The 20,898-nt window shown below is 44.7% G+C and overlaps 1 protein-coding gene across 4 annotated transcripts in view; it reads right to left on the reverse strand.

Moving 5' to 3' along the window:
* CDH11 (cadherin 11) overlaps positions 1-20,898 on the reverse strand; it is a 146,394-nt gene that overhangs the window by 66,575 nt on the left and 58,921 nt on the right. For 3 of the 4 annotated variants that reach the window (XM_070612042.1, XM_070612043.1, XM_008522966.2), the window contains one exon: positions 17,596-17,720. The gene's annotated coding sequence lies outside the window, so the exon portion shown is untranslated. Of the gene's footprint in view, positions 1-17,595; positions 17,721-18,098; positions 18,174-20,898 lie in introns of those variants that run through there. The other variant, XM_070612044.1, reaches the window with a different exon arrangement.

Raw genomic sequence — 20,898 nt, forward strand, 5'->3', positions numbered from 1 at the left:
TCCTTAATGTTCAGAGGTGCTCGTGAAGATGAAGTCTGCTACCTGAGAGCACAGCTTAGGCTGAAAATTCTACACCAAGAAAGGAAAGAATTTCCCGGAGGGGGATCATGGTGTCCATTTGGCAGTGGACAACTCCAAAATCAGCCCCAATTCGGCCTTCAGTCGGACGCTGCTGGTCCAGAAGGACACAGCTGATGAACAGTAGCCTAGGATGGGAGCGGCTCACAATCATTGTGTGCTTAGTCCATGATGAACACCCTGCCAAGCCTTCTACGTGTTTTCTTTGGTTAATCTGCACACAGCCTTATAGGTTTTTACTACTGTTATCCCTACTTTATTGATGAAGAAATTGAAGCTCTGAGAGACTAAGTAATTCACCCAAGGTCACACAGCTAGTGTGACCCCTGAACATCTGATCTTAGAGATTTCACTTGTAGTGATCCAACTTGAAGGTGGACTGCCCAATAAGCACAGCCTTTCTCATAGAGACACAAATTCTGTGCTGTCTGGATTTTTTTTCCTCCACCCCCAGAGCCTCTTGATTTTCACTATGGCTTGCACCACGTGAGAAATGCAAAATGTGTGCTTGATTCAAGGGCTGGCTTCGTTCTGCTCGGGACTCTTAGAAGCCCTGATCTGATACTGCACCTGCTCATGAGGGGCCCGCTATGTTACTCCTCCACAGGGACTGCGGTTTGCAATTAAAGAGATTGATCTCGTGCAAACACCTGAACCCACGCATCCAAATGTCCTGATGGAGAAGCTTCTGAGTCACACAGAAAACACAGCTCCATCTCATTAGAGCCACATGTCACTGCTCACCTCAATCAAGTTCAGTGGCACGAACTCATGTTCTGCACTCATCTTGTCTCTGCATAACTTTGACGAGCTTCCAATACTCGCCTAAGAAAGTGCTCGTGCGATTTCTAAAATGACTCAAACCACAGACCCCAAAAGAGTTCCAGAGATATTATCAGTGAAGACGGTGCCACAGATAGCGTCCAGTCCACAAAGACAGCTTGACTCTGAAGGCAAGAGGGAGCACCGGGATGCTAAGTCTCAATCTGTCTGCGAACATCCCTCACTCAACTCTCTGCCAGAATAACTCAGAAAAGTGGGATTTGAGACAGAATACAGAGGGCTGAAAAGAAGAAGGCAGGACAGAAGGAGATGTTTCTTGCAAGGACTTTGGGTGAAAGAAAAAACACGGAAGAAAAAGATACTGTGGCCTTGGGTTTCTGTGCATTCATGAGAGAGTTGAGACGTTCAAGGGGCTGACCGAGTGGCCTGCGATGTGTACCCTGACATGGAGAGAAACCCTGATAGCTCAGGCTGAGGCAGGGCCTGCTGTTAGAGCTAAGAAGCTCCGTTTTGGATTGGAAGTATTAATTCAATTTCCCTCTGCTCGTTGCCACTTACCAGCTGTAAATGATCACGCAAATTATTCCATCTCTCTTAGGCTCTGTTTTCTCATTTGAAAAATGGGGAGGAAATGCCCCCTGCACAGGGCAAAGTGTGGGAATTAAATGATGTGAAGACAGCATCCCGCAGGCATCTGGCACATAGTAGGCTTCTTCCCTTTTCCATGCCTGATCCATGAACAAGGAATCTTCCAAATGGAAGAATTCAGCCCCCACCTTAAGCTTGAAGCCTGAGCTCAAATGCTCCCTTGTCTGAGACCCACTCATTACAGAAAGTGCTCAGGGCCAGCCTCCCGTAGGTCATCTCACAGCCTAGCCTGAGCCGGAACACCCACAGTCAGGAAGCCTTGTGAAGGCTCATGGATGGCTGGACAGTGTGATAGTTATTTCCACTGTCACTGTTATTTTGCAAGGGACTGTTTTCCCCTGAGAATCCAGTAAACAGACCTTAACATTAACTTGCACATTTTCTTTTGTTTTTGAGAAAGATTAGCCCTGAGCTAACATCTGCTGCCAATCCTCCTCTTTTTGCTGAGGAAGACTGGCCCTGAGCTAATATCCATGCCCATCTTCCTCTACTTTATATGTGGGATGCCTGCCACAGCATGGCTTGCCAAGCGGTACCAGGTCCATACCCAGGATCCGAACAGGCGAACCCCAGGCCGCCAAAGTGGATTGTGCAGACTTAACCACCGAGCCACCAGGCTGGCCCAACTTGCATATTTTTTGATTCACCTGTGATCAATGATTGCAGTCCATAGATTTTCAGGGGAAATAAGAACTGCAGAGCCAGGCCCCTCTCCCTTACCTCAGTTTACAAGTAAGAAGGCTGAGGCTCAGAAAAGAGGCAAAACTTGGTCAAGCTAACCCTACAGGAGGGGACATTATTCAGACAAAACTCTTTCTGCAGACCAGCTTCCTTCCAGGGCTAAAATGGGTGGAAGACTCTAGCTACTGCCAACCACGTAGTCTATTTCTGCCAGTGTGCAGAGCTGTGGGAATTACGACGACGGTAATCCCCAGCCATCTCCTGGAGGGATGCGAGAAAATGTCACTATCAGTCATTCTAAGGAGGAGAATTAACATTTACAGAGTTATTACTATGGGCTGGGAACTATGGTAGGTATTTTACACGCATTATCTTATTTGACCCTTACAACAGTCCTATAAATAAGAATAATGCCCTCTCCCCAAAGACGTCTACATACGAATTCCCAGACCCTGTGAATGTGTTAACGTACATGGCAAAGAAGCCTTTGCAGCTGTGGTTCAACTAAGGGTCTTGAAATAGGCAGATTAGCCTGGATTATCCAGGTGAACTCAATGTAATCACAAGGGTCATTATAAAAGGGAGGCAGGAGGGACAGAAAGACAGAAGATACGATGAGAGAAGCTGAGGATGGAGTGACAAGCTTTGAAGACAGAGGAAGAGGCCATGAGCCAAGGAATGCAAGAAATTCCTAGAATCTGAAAAAGACAAGAAAACAGATTCTCTCCTAGGACCTCCAGAAGGAACACAGCCCTACTGACAACTTGATTTTGGCCCACAGGACCTATTTTGGACTTCTGGTCTCCAAAACTGTAACATAATAAAGTCATGTTGTTTTAAGCCACTAAATTTGTGGTAGCTGTTACAGCAACAATTGAAAACGAATATGCTCATTTGACATATGAGAAAGCCAAAGCTTCATGGGGTGAAATCGCTTGGCTGAAATCAGGTAGCTAGCTCACAAGGAAGCTGAAACGACACACACAGGGCGATCCACAGCTCCTCCTCCTATGCGCTGGGCTACACTGAGCTGGGAAAAGGGGAGGACAAATACAATTTCACAGTTTCAAACATGCAAGTCGTTCCTCAACCCCGTGAGACAGTCAGGGCAGTCACTGTTTTATCCTTCATTAAAAAAAAGAAAACAAAAAATTCCATGAGCTCATGAGAGTATTTCTGTTTAAAGCCACACAGTTAGACAGAGGCAGAACCGAAATTCCAACCCAGGTTGGCTGCCACTTTATGTGACACCTCTCCTGCCCCTTGCATGGTGCTTCTTCTGTATTCCGAGGGCCATTTTCACAGGCACCACCCTTCTGCAGAAAGGAGCACCCTGGGCGTGGTAACTAGCCTGTGGGCCAGCACAGCCTGGAGAGGGGGAGGCTGTGCCTGTTGCCGTCTTCATAAGCTGATGCTCAGGCCAGCTCCAGAGGAAGCCGGCCCTCCAGCATCAAACTGCATGCGCCTGACGTAAAAACCTGTGACCTGCAGTCCATCAATCGCTGCCATCCTGTCTATACAGCCCTCCATTTGGAGACACCTGGATATTTGGAATGGTACAGATTTGTGCCTCGCCATCGCCACACCCTGAGTCCTGTTCAGGGAGCCCTTTCTATGTGACAGGCATGGGTCTAAGTGCATTAGAGGTAACACCTCCTTCAGTTGTCACAAAATTCCTACAGAGCAGACACTGATGATTGGTGATTATAATCATCCCCCTATTGTTGACCACATTTGACAAATATGCAAAAGAAGCACAGAGCAGTCACTTTCCTAGCAAGTGACAGGTAGAAACGAGATCAGACCCAGGCTTTCCCACCCCTGAGTCAGTCCGCAAGTCCAGAACCCCAGAACCTTCAATGACAGAAAAAAAGGAAATACTCTGAAATAGGCTGGAATATATTTCAGGAAGTATTCATCTTTCTTTCTTTTTTTTTTAACATTTTATTCTTTTAATTCCTTTAAAGCTAACAAAACTGTAGTGAAATGGGGAAAGAGAATGTTTGCTGCTTGAGAAAGACTTCCGTTTCATAAATCCTAGTTTCTTTTTCCTCCGCAAAGATCTAATTTTATTTACGCTTCCCAAATGCAGCCCAGCAGCGGGGACCACGGGATTTGAGCTCTGGCGGGAGATGGAAAACAGAGCTTCTGTTTAGATCTCACGGCTCAGGTTAATGCGTCGTGATTCCTCCACAGGCTCTTTCCCAGGATGCTGTTATTCCACTGTCTGCTGGGGAAGAAAATGTCCCCGTGAAAATAAATTAAAGGCAGCAGTATTTACAAATCCTGAGTCAGATTTCCATCCCGGCCAACAGGATGAGAATCTGACCCATTGTTTACACTAGTAAGCTGAGAATGACATCGAAAGCTCTCTTATTAACCCCAGGGGAGATAACGATTTAAGTGGCTTTAATCTGGATGGGTGCTTTACAATAGAAATGTGTATCTGCTCCTCATACAGAAGAGAAAAGAAACAGCATTTACTTCTGTATTTAACAGACGGGACACCTAATTCCAAGCCTTGTTTCTACATATCCGTGGAACCCACGTCTCTACGGTGGTTTCACTTAGAAATTCGGCTTGCACTGGGGAAATAGGTTGCATATGAAGGTCCAAGGAGACAGACCCCTCATGGAGGTGGAAACACCGTGCATGCCTAGAAAAGAGAATGCAGTGTTCTTTTTGCAGCCTGGAAAAACAGCATTGGTCTCCTTTCCCCGGGTCTCCCTTTTTTCCTAAGACACACCCACTTTCGCAACTACCGACACAACCGTGTGGATCATTCCTCACAGGGATGCGGTAAGAACAGATGAGAGAAACAAAGGCCAGGACGCTCTGCAGAGGCAAATCATTGTCATCATTTGCGTTACTGCTGCAACCCAGGATCTGTTTTTTTCTGGGCACCAGCAGGGTGGTGTGGGAAGCACCTGAGCACTGAAGCTGGAGTGTCTAGAGATGAAGTCCCAGCCATATTATTTATCAGCTTTGTGGCTTCTTGGGCAAGGCATGAACTGATCTGACTCTTCATTTCCTCATCTGTAAAATGGGTATATGCTTCCAGCCTATGTTAGTCTGCCCGCCGCCTTTTCTCTATTTCAACTAAGTCCAATTTTCTGAACATAGGATACAATTCACTATAATTTAGCTGTGTTGAGTTTGAAGAGTACTGTAAAAAATAACAGCTTTGAGATAGAATCCACATATCATCAACTCCCCCCTTTTTTTTGGGCGGGGGAAGATTGGCCCTGAGCTAACATCTGTTACCAATCTTCCACCTTTTGCTTGAGGAAGATCGTTGCTGAGCTACCATCTGTGCCAATCTTCCTCTATTTTATGTGGGATGCCACCACAGCATGGGATGATGAGCGATGCTAGGTCCGTGTCTGGGATCTGAACCCACAATCCCCGGGCTGCTGAAGCAGAGCATGCAAACTTAACCACTATGTCACTGGGCTGGCCCCAAAGTCCACCCTTTTAGAGTGCATAATTCAGTGTTTTTTAGTACATTTGCAAAGTTGTGCATCATCACTGCTATCTAATTCCAGAACATTTTCATTACCCCCGAAAAGCAAACTCACAGCCATTAGCAGCTACTATATTTAGAACATAGTTTACTAATCAACATCCTGCTATTCTTCAAGATCTAAGTAATCTTCTCTAAAATCCTCACTGAATTACTCCTGAACTTAGAGGCAGCCCCAAAGTGTCAGGCATTTGATGCATACCCTTCTGGGGCCCCCAGATTGACAGTCGAAATCTCCCCAGCCTTTCCAAAGAGATGTCATGTTCCTGGAGCACAAAGGCCGTGGTTCCCGCATTTTCTGTCCCCCAGTACCTCAGCTCAGGGCTGAACACACACGTAGGTGCTTGGCAAACGTATGGCTTCTGACTGGTTGGCCAATTGCCACCTCTTCCAAAGACCAGCATGTTTGTCATCTGTCTGCTTCTCTGAATGCCGAGGCCTCCACAAGCTGTCATGTTCCCTGATTATTCTCCCCAAAGCATGTGCTGTTAATGTTTCATCTTAATGAACTGTCCAGTCGAGTTTAGCAATGGGAATAGCGATAGAAGCACAGTAAAAATGGCTTATGCCTTGCTATTGTCAGAAACCGTCCCCCTACAACACTGGCACATAATTGAAATAAAATATCTCAATGGGTACAAACACCATTTGTCAAGAATAAAGCAGAGTAAATGTTATTTCAAAAATCCATACTAACGGGTTTTATGAACATGGATTATTGGAACATTCCCCTGATTGATACCTGCTCAAGTATTTAAGTGCATGGCTATCATTCTCTGTGTTTGCTGGAGTGAAACCACTTTGGGTACCAAGCTACATGTCAGCCCCAATTTTCCGGAGTTTTAGAGATGCACGTTCTTTCCTGGCAGGAGATGGGTCGGGCAAGCTGGAGCAGGCCTGAAAGGCCAGTGTTAATGCACAGATGCACACGTGGGGAAGCCATTATGCAGTTGTTGGTGTCCCAGGAGTGGATACTCCAGGAAACGACGCCACTCAAATCTGAATGATGGCCCAGGAGGAAGTCAGAAAGAGAGAGAGAGAACAAGGAATAGCGAGATATCTGATGATTCTGCTCAACCCAGCAATGTGCAGGAGTCCACGCTCTAGCCCTCCGCCTCGCGCAATTTTCTAAGGCAGGCCCCCCAACCATCGTATTCCTGTCAAGCCACAAGAGAAACATTTAAGAACTAGGTATTGGCTTAGTCATTCATTCAAGAAATGTTTACTGAGCTATTACTAGTGTGGATGGCATTGCTCTTGATGTTAAGGTTATGGGCTGGGCACATCTCTGAACCTTGGAGGTCTTAGAATCTCATGGGGGAAAACAGACAATAAAAAAGTACACCACGAAAGGAAATGGACATGAAATTCACAAACAGTGATGACCGCTGTGAAGGATTAGACGGAATGATGAAACGTTGTCGAAGAACTGCCTGGTGGGTGGCAGGTGCGGTTTTGGAGGGTGTGACATCAGGAAAGGCCTCTTAGGGGGGACACTTAAGCTGAGCCCTAAGTGATGAGAAGGAGCCAGGTATGCGAGGAGACCCAGACTGAGGGGACAGAAAGTGCCAAGCCCTTGAAGCTAGAAAGGGCTGGGCCTGCTCAAGGGAAAGCAGTGTCCAGTGCGGCTGAGTGGGCTGGCGGGGGGCAGAAAGGGAGGGAGTGACCATGTCTAGGGGGGCACTGGCGGTAGAGCTAGTGCCTGGGTTTAATTCTGATTGAAATGGGATGTCATTAAATAGTTTCATAAGGACGTGGGGCCATTGCAGGGAAGGCTCCACTTCCCTCTCCAGTCCCTTCCTCCACCACGCCGCAGATGAAATCCAGGCCTGCCTCCCCTCCAGCTTATCTTTTCAATTCAGCTTCTGATCTAGACTTTGATTCCCACTGGTCTTCTCACCTGCACCTCGGTCCTTCGCCTGAGTACCTATTCTGGGCAGCCATTCTAGCCTCTGTTCTTCTGTTCCAGCCTTGGCCCTCCTAACCTAGACTTCACTCTGGGCCCCCTGATAGGGCTAAGCAAAAGGAACAGAGGAGTCCCACGAAAGAGGAGGAGAAGGCCATTCAGACACGGGCATCGACCTCTTAAACGCAGCATGTATTTAGAAAAGCAATCAGCAGGGCTCAATGGGAGACTTCTCTTGCCCTCCACTGAAGTGCAGGGGCAGCCAGAATGCTCTGGGAGAAGCACAGTTTGAGGGAAGAAGCAGGATTAAAACCGGTCCTCAGAGTAGAAGTAGTTTAAGTTCCATGAGGTCCTTTTCTGTCTTGTTCCCCACAGTATCTTTGGTACCTAGCACAGAGCTTAGCATCCAATGAATACAAACTCAACGAAAACAATGAAGGAACAAATGAATTTAGTATATTCACGGAAAGACACAAGAAGATTTGCTGCAAAACATTCAATAGAGTTTGTGTCAGATTGGGGTCTGTGAGAAGCCTACTCTGAGATGGAGTTTCACATGGGGATGTTTATTAGAGGGTGCCCTTGAGATCAACATCCATGAGAGGGATGGGAAGGGAATGAAAGCAGGAACAAATATAGGGAGAAGGTGAGGTGGGATGGAGATCCAACAATGCTTCAGACCACTGTGCCTGGTCCCCTGGGCTAAGGAAGATCCCAAGTAGAACTGAGATGGCCAAACTCTATTGCTCAGTCATTGGATGTGGGCTGCCCCAGGAAGGGGCATGTCCTTGGCTGAGATGAATAGCTGCAACTGAGGCAACCTGACAGGGGCTGAGAGCTGAAGGTTCTCTGCCATGTGCACTCCCAGTAGCTGGACCACCAGTCCTCCAGGGATGTGGCAACTGGGTAGTGCACAGCAGTGTTCAACTGAGAAGCAATTCTACCTACGTTGGGATCTACTGTTGCTTACACGTCTTGGTGCTTCTAAAAAAGTTAAAGGAAAGTGAAGCGATCTCCACCTTCATTTGGGTTGGTACCTCTGTGGTTTGATGGACAGAACATTGACATTAATCTTAGGAGATGAAAAAGGGCTAGAATCATGGCTCTGCCATGTATTATGTGTGACCCTGGGGAGGAGACAACTCTGTTTTCCAGACTCTGCTTAAGCTCTCTGAGCCTCAGTTTATTTTTCCGTGGGATGAGATGGATAATGCCCACGTCAAGGGATCAAAGTGGATAATGCGCAAGCAAGCTCTCTGCAAACTTTAAAGGGCTGTGCAGACAGTGGGAAGGGAGGATATTACCCCTTTTGAAAATGGACGTGGAACGGTAAACACTGGCTTATCAAGGAGAACCTGCCAGTGCTCTCAGCAGTGGAAGGCCCAGGTGGATGGAGACCATGTCTCACTCCTGTGAAGGCCATGTGCATGGAGCGTGCACATGTAACCCACACACGGTGATAGAAGATGCAGCATTGAACATCCAAATTCTATCCTCAAGGATCTTGCAGGCTTGTTACACAAATAAATGGCAAAGGGATCACAAAAGAATGTCAACGCCAACTTCTCCATTAGGCGCAGTGCCTGGAGCCTGCTATACTTTTAGGGGCTCATAGGAATGGTTTTGTTGTTGTTGTTGTTTGTTTTTTTATTGAGATATAACTAACATATAACATTATATTAGTTTCTGGCATACTATATATAATATAGTATAATGATTTGATATTTGTATATATTGCAAAATGATTGCCACAGTAAGTCTATTTAATATCCATCACCACACACAGCTATAATTTTTTTCTTGTGATGAGAACTTTTAAGATCTGCTTTCTTTGCAATTTTCAAATATACAATACAGTATTATTAACTATAGTCACCATACTGTACGTTACATATCCAGAACTTATCTATTTTATAGCTAGAAGTCTGTACCTTTTGACCAGTTTCACCCATTTTGCCCACTTCTAAACCCCCACCTCTGGCAATCACCCATCTGCTCTATCTATGAGTTTGAGATTTTTTTAGATTCCACATTTCAGTGAGATCATATGGTATTTGTCTTTGTCTGACTTATTCCACTTAGCATAATGCCCCATGGTCCATCCATGTTGTCACCAATGACAAGATCTCCTTATTTTTTTATGGCTGAATAATAGTTCATTATATACATATATATCACATATCTTTATCCATTCATCCTTCAATAGATACTTAGGCTGCTTCCATGTTTTGGCAATTGGGAATAATGCTGCAAAGGATGTGGGGGTGCATATATATTTTTGAGTTAGTGTTTTCATTTTCTTCAGAAAAATATCCAGAAGTGGAATTGCTGGATCATGTGGCAATTCTATTTTTAATTTTTTGAGGAACCTCCATACCGTTTTCCATAGTGTCTGCATTAATTTACATTCCCACCAACAGTACACAAGGGTTCCCTTTTCTCCACATCTTCACACAGGAATGTTTTAATTTCTTTTAAAGTCAGAAGGAAAAGCGATCTTCTAGGGTAGAAGATTATATTCATCTTTATACCAAAGCAATCACAAAATATAATATTTATTATTTTTTTAGAGAAAAAGATGCTCATGAAGGCAAAGGTGCCCAGGGCCCATGGAAGGAATATTGAGACCCTCAAGGAACCAAAGAACTAGGGAGAAGAAGTGAAAAACTCTACCTCATGGGGTCAGGGAACCCGACCTGGAAGAGTGGATCCTTCTCTGCACACCCAGACAAATGGGAAGAGGGAAGGAAAACTTGTGAAAAAGAATTAAGAGTGAACATCACAGGGTGTTCTTGGATCACCAGCAATCTGATATGCACACAGAGTAAATGGGAGGATGAGATGGGCGCTTTAGGACATGAGGGTGAGTGGAGGCCGGATCATGTCGGTCTTGGCAGCCAGGTGGAGGGCCCTGCAATTTATCCTGCAAGGACAACAAGCTTCTGAAGCTTTGGGTTTTAGACTGAGGGAACTTGATACCATTTAGATTTCGGAGGAATCATGCTGCAGCTTAGTAGAGAAGGAGTGGGGAAGAGGGCATGGAGCTGGACACGCTCCCATGACCCTGAGCTCCAGCCACCTGGGCTGTTCCCGTGTGAGCTCAGGCTGCTCACGGCCATTATGGGGTCCAGCTCAAATCCTTGACAAGAGCGAAACTACACAAGCCACAAAGGCTTTTTCTTTCTTTGCCCAAAGCATGATGTAAATCTTTAGGGGCAATGAATAACAATCCTCTTGGGTCCATTTTTCAAGTGGAAATTCTGAAGAGAAATTGGGAGTGTTGAGAGGTCTAAAATAGTATCTGTTATGGACAGAAATATGGTACTTCAGGAAACTTGCTAGACATTCATTTAAAGAGGTACCTTCTCACTAGCTCTTGCAAGTATGTTATGTGGCTGAATTTTTTAAAAATTCGTTTTCTTAGGAAAAAAGAAGTATAAGAACTGTTTCTATGGCAACCTAACAGCATTTTGAATGGTGCTTAGAGTCTTAAATTCAGAGCCTCTTGAAAAGATGAACTCAGTGGCCCCTCCACAACTTTTCTAAAGCTTCCAAATGGAAGCATCTGCCAGGGGTCTGGCTGCAGCCTTCTAGCTCCTCAGCAGACACAAAAAATTGGTGGCAGATTTCAGTATGGCTTGTTACCTTTCCTTCTCTGCTCTCTCAAACTGCCTTGAGCTCTGAGCCCCCACAGGGCATAGGGTAATTGGAGTTAGTAGCCTCCGGAGAAAATGGTGATTCTGTGCCTTAGAAATCACATGGGTGAAAGAAGGCAGACAGACGATCGCTTGCTTTTGTCCTGAAGCACTCTGGGAGCAGGCGAATAAACCTTCCTGATGGGCCCAATTTAAGGAAATAGGTAGACTTAGAAGAAGGGGGTCAGGGGATCCCCCTCACTGGCATATGAGTTCCATGAGAATGGGAACTGCAATGGCCTTCTGCACAGGTGCACATGTGGATTTAGCACAGAGCAAGTGGTCCATAAATGAATTAATGAATGCCAGAAAGTCATTCCTTGGAGATTCCACCCCACCACGCGCAGGTTCCACTGCTTTCTTCAGCCAGGACATGTCTATATGTCTGTCACCCCACAGATCTTGAGCAGCCACCCTGCAAAGAACATGTGCGAGTCTTGGCAAAAAGCAGGAAAGAGTGTCATGAACCCTTTCAGGAATTACTTAATGAGCAAATGAATGAATGAATACCTGAAAACAACCCTCCTAGGCCCAGAGCCCTCTGTGAAACCATATCACATTGTCTTCTTGGATTACTTCCTGCCTGTCACAGTGTTCAAAGTCCTTCTCACGTTGAGTACAAACTATCCCTTGCCACGTAACGTGCAGAGGAAGGGCACAGATAACTGGAGCAGCGCTCAGGTGCTTTGATCTTGAAAAGGTAGGAATCCTACACCAGCCTTTGGGCTGCCGTGTTGACTCTGACAAGCAGAACAGAAGAGTCACGCTATCTAAATGGCTGGTTGTCGGAAGTGAAGTAATTAGATTTCACCTAGACTGTCTGTTCCCACCCTGGACCACTGAGCCCAGAAGGCAGGGAGATGCTCACCTGCTGGTAACCCCCACCTCTTGCTGAGTGAGTGCCTGACAAGATAGGGGAGAACCCTTTCCCAAAGATGAGCACAAGGTAGGTATCAAGTAACCCAAAGAGGGGCCCCTCCTGCCATTTCCATCCTGGGGGTGGATTTGCTGCTTATGGCATCTCAGGGAAATTAAGAGGAACACATTCTCAGGTTCAAGTACTTTTGGTTATCTTGCTAAGTAAGTGCTGGGAAGAGGCAGCTCTCCCAGGGTTCTAGGAAACTGACATCCCAGCTGTACCTTTATCAGGGACTAAATCCATAAAATTGTTGCAGAGATCATGGCAAAACAATAAAAATACACAAAAACTTAGTGACTCTAGATGAAGAGTTCATAGGAATTCATTGCATTATTTTTGCAATTTTCTGTAGGTTTGAAATGTTTAACAAAAAATTTAAAGTTTAAAATCAAAGGAAAGCAAGCAAAACGAAAAAGGGAAAAACTTAAATTTTCCTTTTTCAAATCAAGGGGTAGGACAGTGTGTGGAACAGCCTTTACAGTTGGATACCATCTACGTAAACAAATGTGGAGGAAGCAACTTAGACGGATACGAGTGGTTGTACCTGCCGAGAAAATCTCTGGACAGTCACACAGAAAACCAAAAATAGCAGTTGCCTCCAGGGAAGGGAATTCATGGATTAGACGATAGAGGTTGAAGGAGACAATTCTCTGTAGACCTTTTTTCATCTTTTGAATTTCGAACCATCTTCATTTATTTAACTGTTTTATCTATTTAAAGATAATAAAACCAACTACTCATGGGGGAATTTGGCTCAAGAATTGCTGTACTGTTCTCTTTGCCTGAAAAATCCCTCCTGATCTTCTGGAAAATTCCTACTCATGCTTCACATCTAAACCTAAAGGTCACCTCCTCACTGAAGCATCCCCTGATTTCCTCTATCAGACTGAGACCTTCTGTGCACGTACAGATCCCTGGAGCTGTCTAGAAGAAACTCTGTGCCATGCTCGCTGCCAGCCTGGCTCCACCACAAGACGTGGGGCTCTTTGAAGGCCCGACTTTAGTTTTATTGTTGTATGTCAGATGCATGTGCATTGGTTCATTGTTGTATCTCCAAAGCTACTCCAAGGCCTAAAATAGGAACGTTCTCAAGAGATGGCCAGTGAGGGAAGATAACTAGGGTTCTTTTTCCCTCTCCTCATGCATTATCTCCCACTCAGTGTACACATTCAGTTGTATCCACTGTACTAGTCAGAAGCCTCTAGATCTCCTTTGTAACTCAAGTGGCGACTTAGAATATGGCCATACCAGGAGAACTGTAAGGTAACTGCCCTCCAATTTAGTTAAGACTGGAAGGCAAGATACGAAAGAATTAGACGAGACAGTGCTTAGGGGTAGAGAGCCTGGCTCTACCCATTGTTAATCATGTGGCCCTGGGCAAGTTTATGAACCTCTCTGAACCTCAGTGTCCTCATCTAGAAAAGAATCGTGATGACTGCCCAGATCAGTCAAAGTTCTGGTGACATCAAACAAGATCATGAGCGTAAAGCACGTCCCTGGTGCTCGATAAATATCAGCTCTCATTGTTATTATCAGTAGTGGTCTCTGCATTTTGTTCCTCGTTAGTTAAATAAAGCAAGATCAAAGAATCACAAGTTTGGTTGAAGTTTTTCCTTTAGTGTTGATTCGGACAAAGCTAGGACATTCACGTTGCCTGACACAGGAGAGCTTCCTGTAATTCTTAGTGGACTGCAGTAGTGACAGTCACATCGAACACAGTGAAGATCTTTAAAGCAGTCAGCAAGTGTCTGTTTATGATTCTAGTGACACCAGCTACAGACAGATCCTTGGCCTCTTTCTCCACGGTGGCCTACATCCCGAAATAGGAAATGTGCATTCTCAGACAGACCCAGCAGGCTCAGGGTTTTAGGAGGCAGGCTGCCAACATTTCAAACTGTCAAGGAAAAGGCAGAGCCTGGTAGATACTCCAGCGCAGGTAAGCTGCCCCCTCAAGCAGCTTTTTGGGATTGATTTTTGTGCTAATGAATGATAATTGGGTGACCTGTGACCAGCAGCTCCTGCTGATGATCATTCAGGAGGGTCTCAAAGTGTGTACACTTTTCACGAACATAAGGGCAAATACTTTTCACTTCCAGACATTCATAGTTGTGCCCCAGTGCCTTACTAAAAGCCCAGCGAGGCAGCAGGTCTGAGAAGCCCAGTCCTGCAGATACTCAGCTCATTCCTCCTTTGCTCTAAGGAGGGATGAAGACAGGTGTACCAGGAATGGAAGTCCAAGTGGATTTCCCTGGAAGTCAGCCAGAGAGCTGACCCTGTGAGCCCAACCCACTCACCACCATTGTTAAAAGTCTTTCTCTCTGTCTCCCTCCACCACCTCTTCTTCCTTCCTTCCTTGGATTCTGAGTGCCTTACACACACCTACTTCAAGGTAAACCCCTTGAGGAAAAGGAAAGTGCCCCTCCATCTCTGCCTGTGTGCACAGCACACCATACTTGTTCAAAAAGCTCTGGCATCGTGACCTGATTGGGGATCAAGAATCTGAGTCTTGAGCCCAAGTTGTTGGTTAGTTTTGTTTTGTTCTTCCAAAACTTACAGTATGATGATGAATAAGTCCCTTTTTCCCTCTAGGCAAAAAAGAAAAAAACAAAAAATCCCTCTCTCTAAAACAAGAAGCTTATCCTGAAAGATCAAAGGACCATTCCATCTGTACGATGTCGTGGTTTTTTACGGGTGCTACAGCATTAGAATCCTTTACCTTCCTCTCCCTGAAATAAAAGCTAGGCAGAACTCTTCAGAACAGGCTGTTCTTGATTCTTCAGTGGAAAAAAAAAATCTAACGGATTTCCTAAAAGAGAAATTAAATTCAAGTACTTTCTATTTAACTTCTGACTCTGTTTCATTGATACCGCATTCTAATTGTCCCTATTAACTAGAAAAATAGGAAATGTCAGTCTCATGTCCTATTGAAGAATTCAAAGGGCTGATGAAATGAAGAGACCCATTTGGCTTGGCAGAAATGAGCTGATCATCATTCACAGACACTTCCACAGGAGGGATGCATTTCATCTGCTGAGCCAGGCTGCAGAGCAAATGAGTGCAAAACATGCTAATGCGCGAGGAGTCGGTCACACAATTTCCAACTCATATTGGTGCATTTGCAGTGAAGTGCAGCTCTGCTCCCAGGGAGAGTGTTTTCATTCAGCGGTTTATTCCCATAACAAACAGTGAGCAGAACACAAGAGAAAGATTTTGGAGGAGCTCCTCAAATTGAAATTTTGTTCCCAAACAGACCCATAATAAAACATGAGTGGAAAACACCAAAGATTTATGAGTCCTGATCATGGAGGATGACCATCTAGGCAACAATAGCTTGTGTGAGCTGCAGAAAAAGCCTCTGGCCTTATGTGGAGGAAATGTTTTTTGTCCTTAACGTAGCAGGTTCATTTAGGGGAAAGGGCTAAAGTCAAATTTCCCAAGGTAAAAAGTATGGCAAGATGGCCAGAGGCAAGTTACTTATCTTATCTCACACTCAGTTTTCTCATTTAGAAAATCTTGGATATTAATAGTTCCCGTTACATTAGATTGTGCAAGCATTAACGGAAGTCAGACCTCTAAAAATCTTTATGCCTGACACCTAGGAAGTGTTCCACACCTGTTAGCTGCCGTTATCATGACTTTTATCTCTGGTAACATTGGCGCCCCCCTTCCTCATCTTCTTTTCAAAATATACTTAAAGTCTCTACTTATATGTTTGATAAATATTTATTGAGAGCCCACTTTGGCCCAGATACCCCGCTTGCAAGTGGGAGCAACAAAATAAATCCTGCCCTCAAGAACTTCCAGATCTACCTGGAAAGACAGACAATTAAATAGACAATTAGAACCCAACGTGGAAAGCACAGTAAATGCTCTAATCTCTGACTACTAAAGCGTTGTCTAGGAGACACCCATAGCTCAGGCTTAGGGGATCAGGGAGAGCTCCTTAGAGATAATGAGGTCCAAGATAAGATATAAAATGAGGGATAGTTAGCTTGTAAGGAGAGAGAGATTATGGGGTTTGGGGGAAATGATGGTTGTGCCATATGGTAGATTCTAGAGTAGATGTGTATAGTGAGGGCTGGGTGTGGAGAGAGAGTGGCTGAGAGATGAGTCTGGACAGTAAACAGTGGCCCCATCATTGAAGGGTCCTAGAGGCTTTAAGAAATTCAGATATCTATCATTGAAATGGATTGAGTAGGAAAGCAACATAATATCTGGATTTAGGGACATTGTCAGGATATGTATGAAAGATGGATCATGCTGGAGCTGACAAGGGACAAGGAACTCTGAAGGCAAAAAGACCTGTTAGGTGGCAATTACAGAAATCTGGAAGAAAGAGGATTTGGTTTTACATCTGGATGGTGGTGATGGGAACAGAAAGAAATAAAAATATTTCAGAAATAATCAGAGAGTAGAATCAATTGGAATCAATATGAATAAATCCTGTTGGAGGTGAGGGATTGAGAGGTACAGGGAATCCCTCCCATGTTTCTGGTCTGGATGAATTTTGACACATCACTGAAATGTGGCACACAGGACAAAATGAAGTTTTGGAGGAGAAAATCAGGACTTGTATTTTGAGTCTGCATTTAAGGCACCTGCTGGACATCCACGTGGAGATGAGCCATAGGCATATGGATAGGTAGGTCTAGAATCCTAAACTGTGGAAAGTCATGCTGGTAGAATTAATTCTTAAATTTCTATCTGGATATTTGGACATCCTATAAAGGTAGCTCCAGTTACACGGAGCAGGTGGAGGAGGCAAATGGATTCACAGAATCCTAAAACTTAAGAACATGAGAGACGTTCCAGCCACCCTTGTGGCCCAGAAAAGAGCATGTTAACCTAAGGGTGCACGGACAGTGAGTGGTAAAGCTGGGCCTGGGAGCTCAAATCAGCCTCCTGGCTTATGATCTAGTGCTCTGTCTTTTGAGGAACTTTCTAGCAATCTCTTTTCCTTGTGGGATGAAGCCATCTTGTTGATATTTAAAGAATTCTTTTCAAAAGAAGAAAAGGGGAAAAAAGCAACAGGGCAGGTCTTTGTCAATCTATCCGGCTGAGTCCTTGCTAAAGAACTCTAATCCCCTTTAGTTCCTTCATTCACGTCTGCATCTTCAAGAAAACTATCATCGCCGGATGGGCACATAACAGGTGTTTAATAAAGAGAACCAAGTCATGACAATGAATAATCACATTCCTCAAAGCCCAAGAAAGTAGGCCTTTCCCCCCATCTCAGAATCTACTTTGGGTTTGGTGAAGGTCTCCATCAAGGCAAGTTTGAGGGATGGGTGGGGTAGGCATAATTTCCTTCTCCACACATAAAGTATCATTTGAATCATTCAGTTACGTCGGTCCATCTTACCTTCTTCACCCATTGGATACCTGTTGCCAATTTCTGTAACACACTCCACCCATCTGATTGGTCACTCAACAAATGGCGACAGGAATGAGTGTCACAGGGCCACAGAGCCAAAAATACAGTGATTTCTGCAAAGAAGTAAAAGGACCATTAGTAACCTAGGGGTGACATGAATCAATAAAGTGATGCACTACCAGACACTGGGGACACACAGTTGCATAAGACAGATTTTTCTCTTAGAAGATAACAGTCCAGGTGTGGGGAGAGAGATGTAAACAAATTATAATTGTGTGCAAAGTGGGAAAAATTTGTCATGGATTTAGAGGTACCACAGGATAGTGTGATTAATCATATGTGCATTTGGTACTTTGATAACAAAGATAAAAGCAGTCTTACATCCACCTTCTTATAATATGTTATGTACTTTGCATGTATTTACTAAATCACTAACAACAAATCTGTAGCGGGGATATGAAGTCTCAGAGCCAATTTCTGAGAGAACTTACATTTTCTCAGCATCCAAAGCAAGTACCTTCCCCCCTAAAGTGAGAAGCACTGTTCTGGTGCTGTCAGATCCTTGTGGAATGACAGGCTCAAGGGCGAGGAGTGAGAGTGGGGCGGTGGTGACAGGAGATGTCATCCCCACGCCAACAGAGCAGAGCACTGGGCTGATGGAGCTGGAATTCTTTATCAAGACTACATTCTTCTCACCCCCTCCTGCACTACACCACGCTATGGAGTCACTGTGTGGGGGCTGTGTTCCGCCTGGATTCTGGTCTGATTCATCTCCATATCTCCCAAAGCGTCTAACACATTTCCTAGCCCAGAGCAGCTGTTCAATGTATATTTGTTGAATGAATGAAGAGAGGAATATGGAGTGTCTGAACAGCTGTCGTCTTTAAAAACTGAGGCACTGAACCAAGGAAGGTGCCACTGGCGTCGCTTCCCTAAAAAACAGCAGAAAGGATTTCTTGAACGTCCTTCATCTCTAGAGCTTCCACCTTCTAGGATCAACTCGGCCCGCATTATGGGCTTAAATAGCTTCTAACTTTGAGTTGATTTATTATACTTCATTTTTTTACTTGTCCACTTTTCCTTGGTTCCGTCTAACACTTCCTCACATACAATGCCTTCTCCAAAACAATGAGAACAGCAACAGCAAAAATGTTTCTTGGTAAAGGGCTAAAGTTAAATTGTAAATCGACTAAAATTTGCTCATAGAACCTTGATTTTGTGATTGTAGCAAGAACAATAAAACTGTCTTATCGTATGCCAGTCCCAGGATGTCAAGGACAGAGTAGCATTGGAATTATTTCCAGATGCACAGAGAGTCATGGAGAAAAAGCCACATGAGGCAGTTCGTTCAATACGTAACTGGTGAGGAGGACCCTATTTGCAACCACGTTACACGTTGTAGCCAGTCACCAAAGTGCCCCCCGACCCCCCTGCCAATGGAACGTACCCTCAGATATTTATGTTGCTGTGTAGTCCCCTTCTATGTGAATCTGCGCTGTCCCTGAGTAACCAATAAAATATAGCAAAAGTGACACTATATGATTTCAGAAGCTGAGTCATAAGAGCCTTGTAGCCTCTCTTGTGTTCTTAGAAAGCTTCCTCCGGGAGAGGTCAGCTGCCAAGTCAGAAGTCTGAACACTCTAGATCTCCATGCTATGCGGCAGCTCCAGCTGGCCATGTGGAGAAACTGCAGACAGTGAGAGAGATGCCCAGCCATCTCTAGCAGTTCCAGACATCCAAACGAAGGTGCCAGAAGGTGAGTGAAGGAGCTGTCTTGGACATCCAACCCCGTCACACCATCACGTGACTCCAGCTATATGACTACACAGCGTGAAAGATCCCAACTGAAAACTACCCAGATGAGTTCACTCCATTCAACTATAAGAGGTAATAATAAATTGTTGTTATAAGCCATGAAATTTTGGGGCGGTATGTTACTCAGCAACAAATAACTGGAACACTATAAACAGAGACGGAACAGACATTTGTCACAGGCCTCAGCAATGTACTCTCTTTAAATATATATAACCACTCTGGGTATCATGAGCCCATCTGGGTATCGTACCCCACGGTCAAAGGGGTAAGACTCTTGCCTAAGGTGCATAGCCAAGAACAGCCAAGGCGGGATCGGACCCAGCACAGCAGACTTCATAGCCTGTGCTTCTCCTGGTTTCCTTCTCAAGTCTCCAGCCAGTTCATAAAACAGCTGTATCTGTGGCCAGTATGTTTTTAAAAGCTTACTTCTTAAATCTATAAAAACTCATTGAATTCCCAATTCATCATGCATTCTTTACCTCTCTGAAAAATATCTCCTATAAAACTCCTTTCCCCAAAAGCCTGCAGAGACAATTAAGAGCTTTGGAAGGAAAGGAAAAATAGATGGATTAATTGACTATGAATTCTGATCACAGCAAACGTTTGAGAAAGAGGGGCTGTGGGTTCTGTGGGAAATGTTGGTATACAACTACACCACATTTCTTAGAAAAGGAAAAAATGAACACAGACATCGAAGTTGCTTTTGTGCTTCTAGCAGAGTTGACAGGAAAAAGAGAGTCCATCGGGTCTGGGAGGTCTGGGCAGGTCCACTGCAGACCTTTGCTTTCTGCATTGGCGTTCTCAGTTGGAATGTTCATTTTCCCTCCTCTCTCCCACATCTCATGACTCTAGACTCAGAATCATGGGTTCCCTTCTAAGCCAGGAAAATACAACCCAGCGTTGCTGCATCCAGCCCTACCTACTCTCAGGGTATCTTCCCCTCATTTCCCAACCTGCGGGACATCACAGGACCTCTCTCAGCCTGTTCCATCACTGCATGCAGCCACCCATGGTACCAAGCCTCTTAGAGGCACAGACACTACATGCCATATATTATTTCATAGAGATGAGAAATCAATAAAAAGCACATCCGAACCCAAGGGTGTAAAGCGGGACAGAGAAAACACGTGGCAAGCATAAAATCAAGGAGAAAACTCAGAGAAGAATGTGATATGATTGTGACAGATTCCTTTTGCTGAGTTCTGATTTGTATGGAAGGCTCGGTACCCACAGGGTCTTACCCTTCCCTTTGACCCACAAGTCGTGTTGATTTCATCCCTCTCTTAAGATCTCTGCTCTAAATCACATACCGTGGCTTATAGATCTCTATGTATGGGTCCTCTTCTAGAATGTGGGCTCAGCCAGCCCAGATGTGTGCCAGGATCATTGTCAACAGCACAATAACATTTAGTGCTGGGGGTAAGTGTTGAAAGTCTATGTGAATTAGATTAATATAGTCCCACCTCACTTACTCCA

The sequence above is a fragment of the Equus przewalskii genome, chromosome 3, assembly GCF_037783145.1.
Source record: "Equus przewalskii isolate Varuska chromosome 3, EquPr2, whole genome shotgun sequence".
Taxonomy (NCBI): Eukaryota; Metazoa; Chordata; class Mammalia; order Perissodactyla; family Equidae; genus Equus; species Equus przewalskii.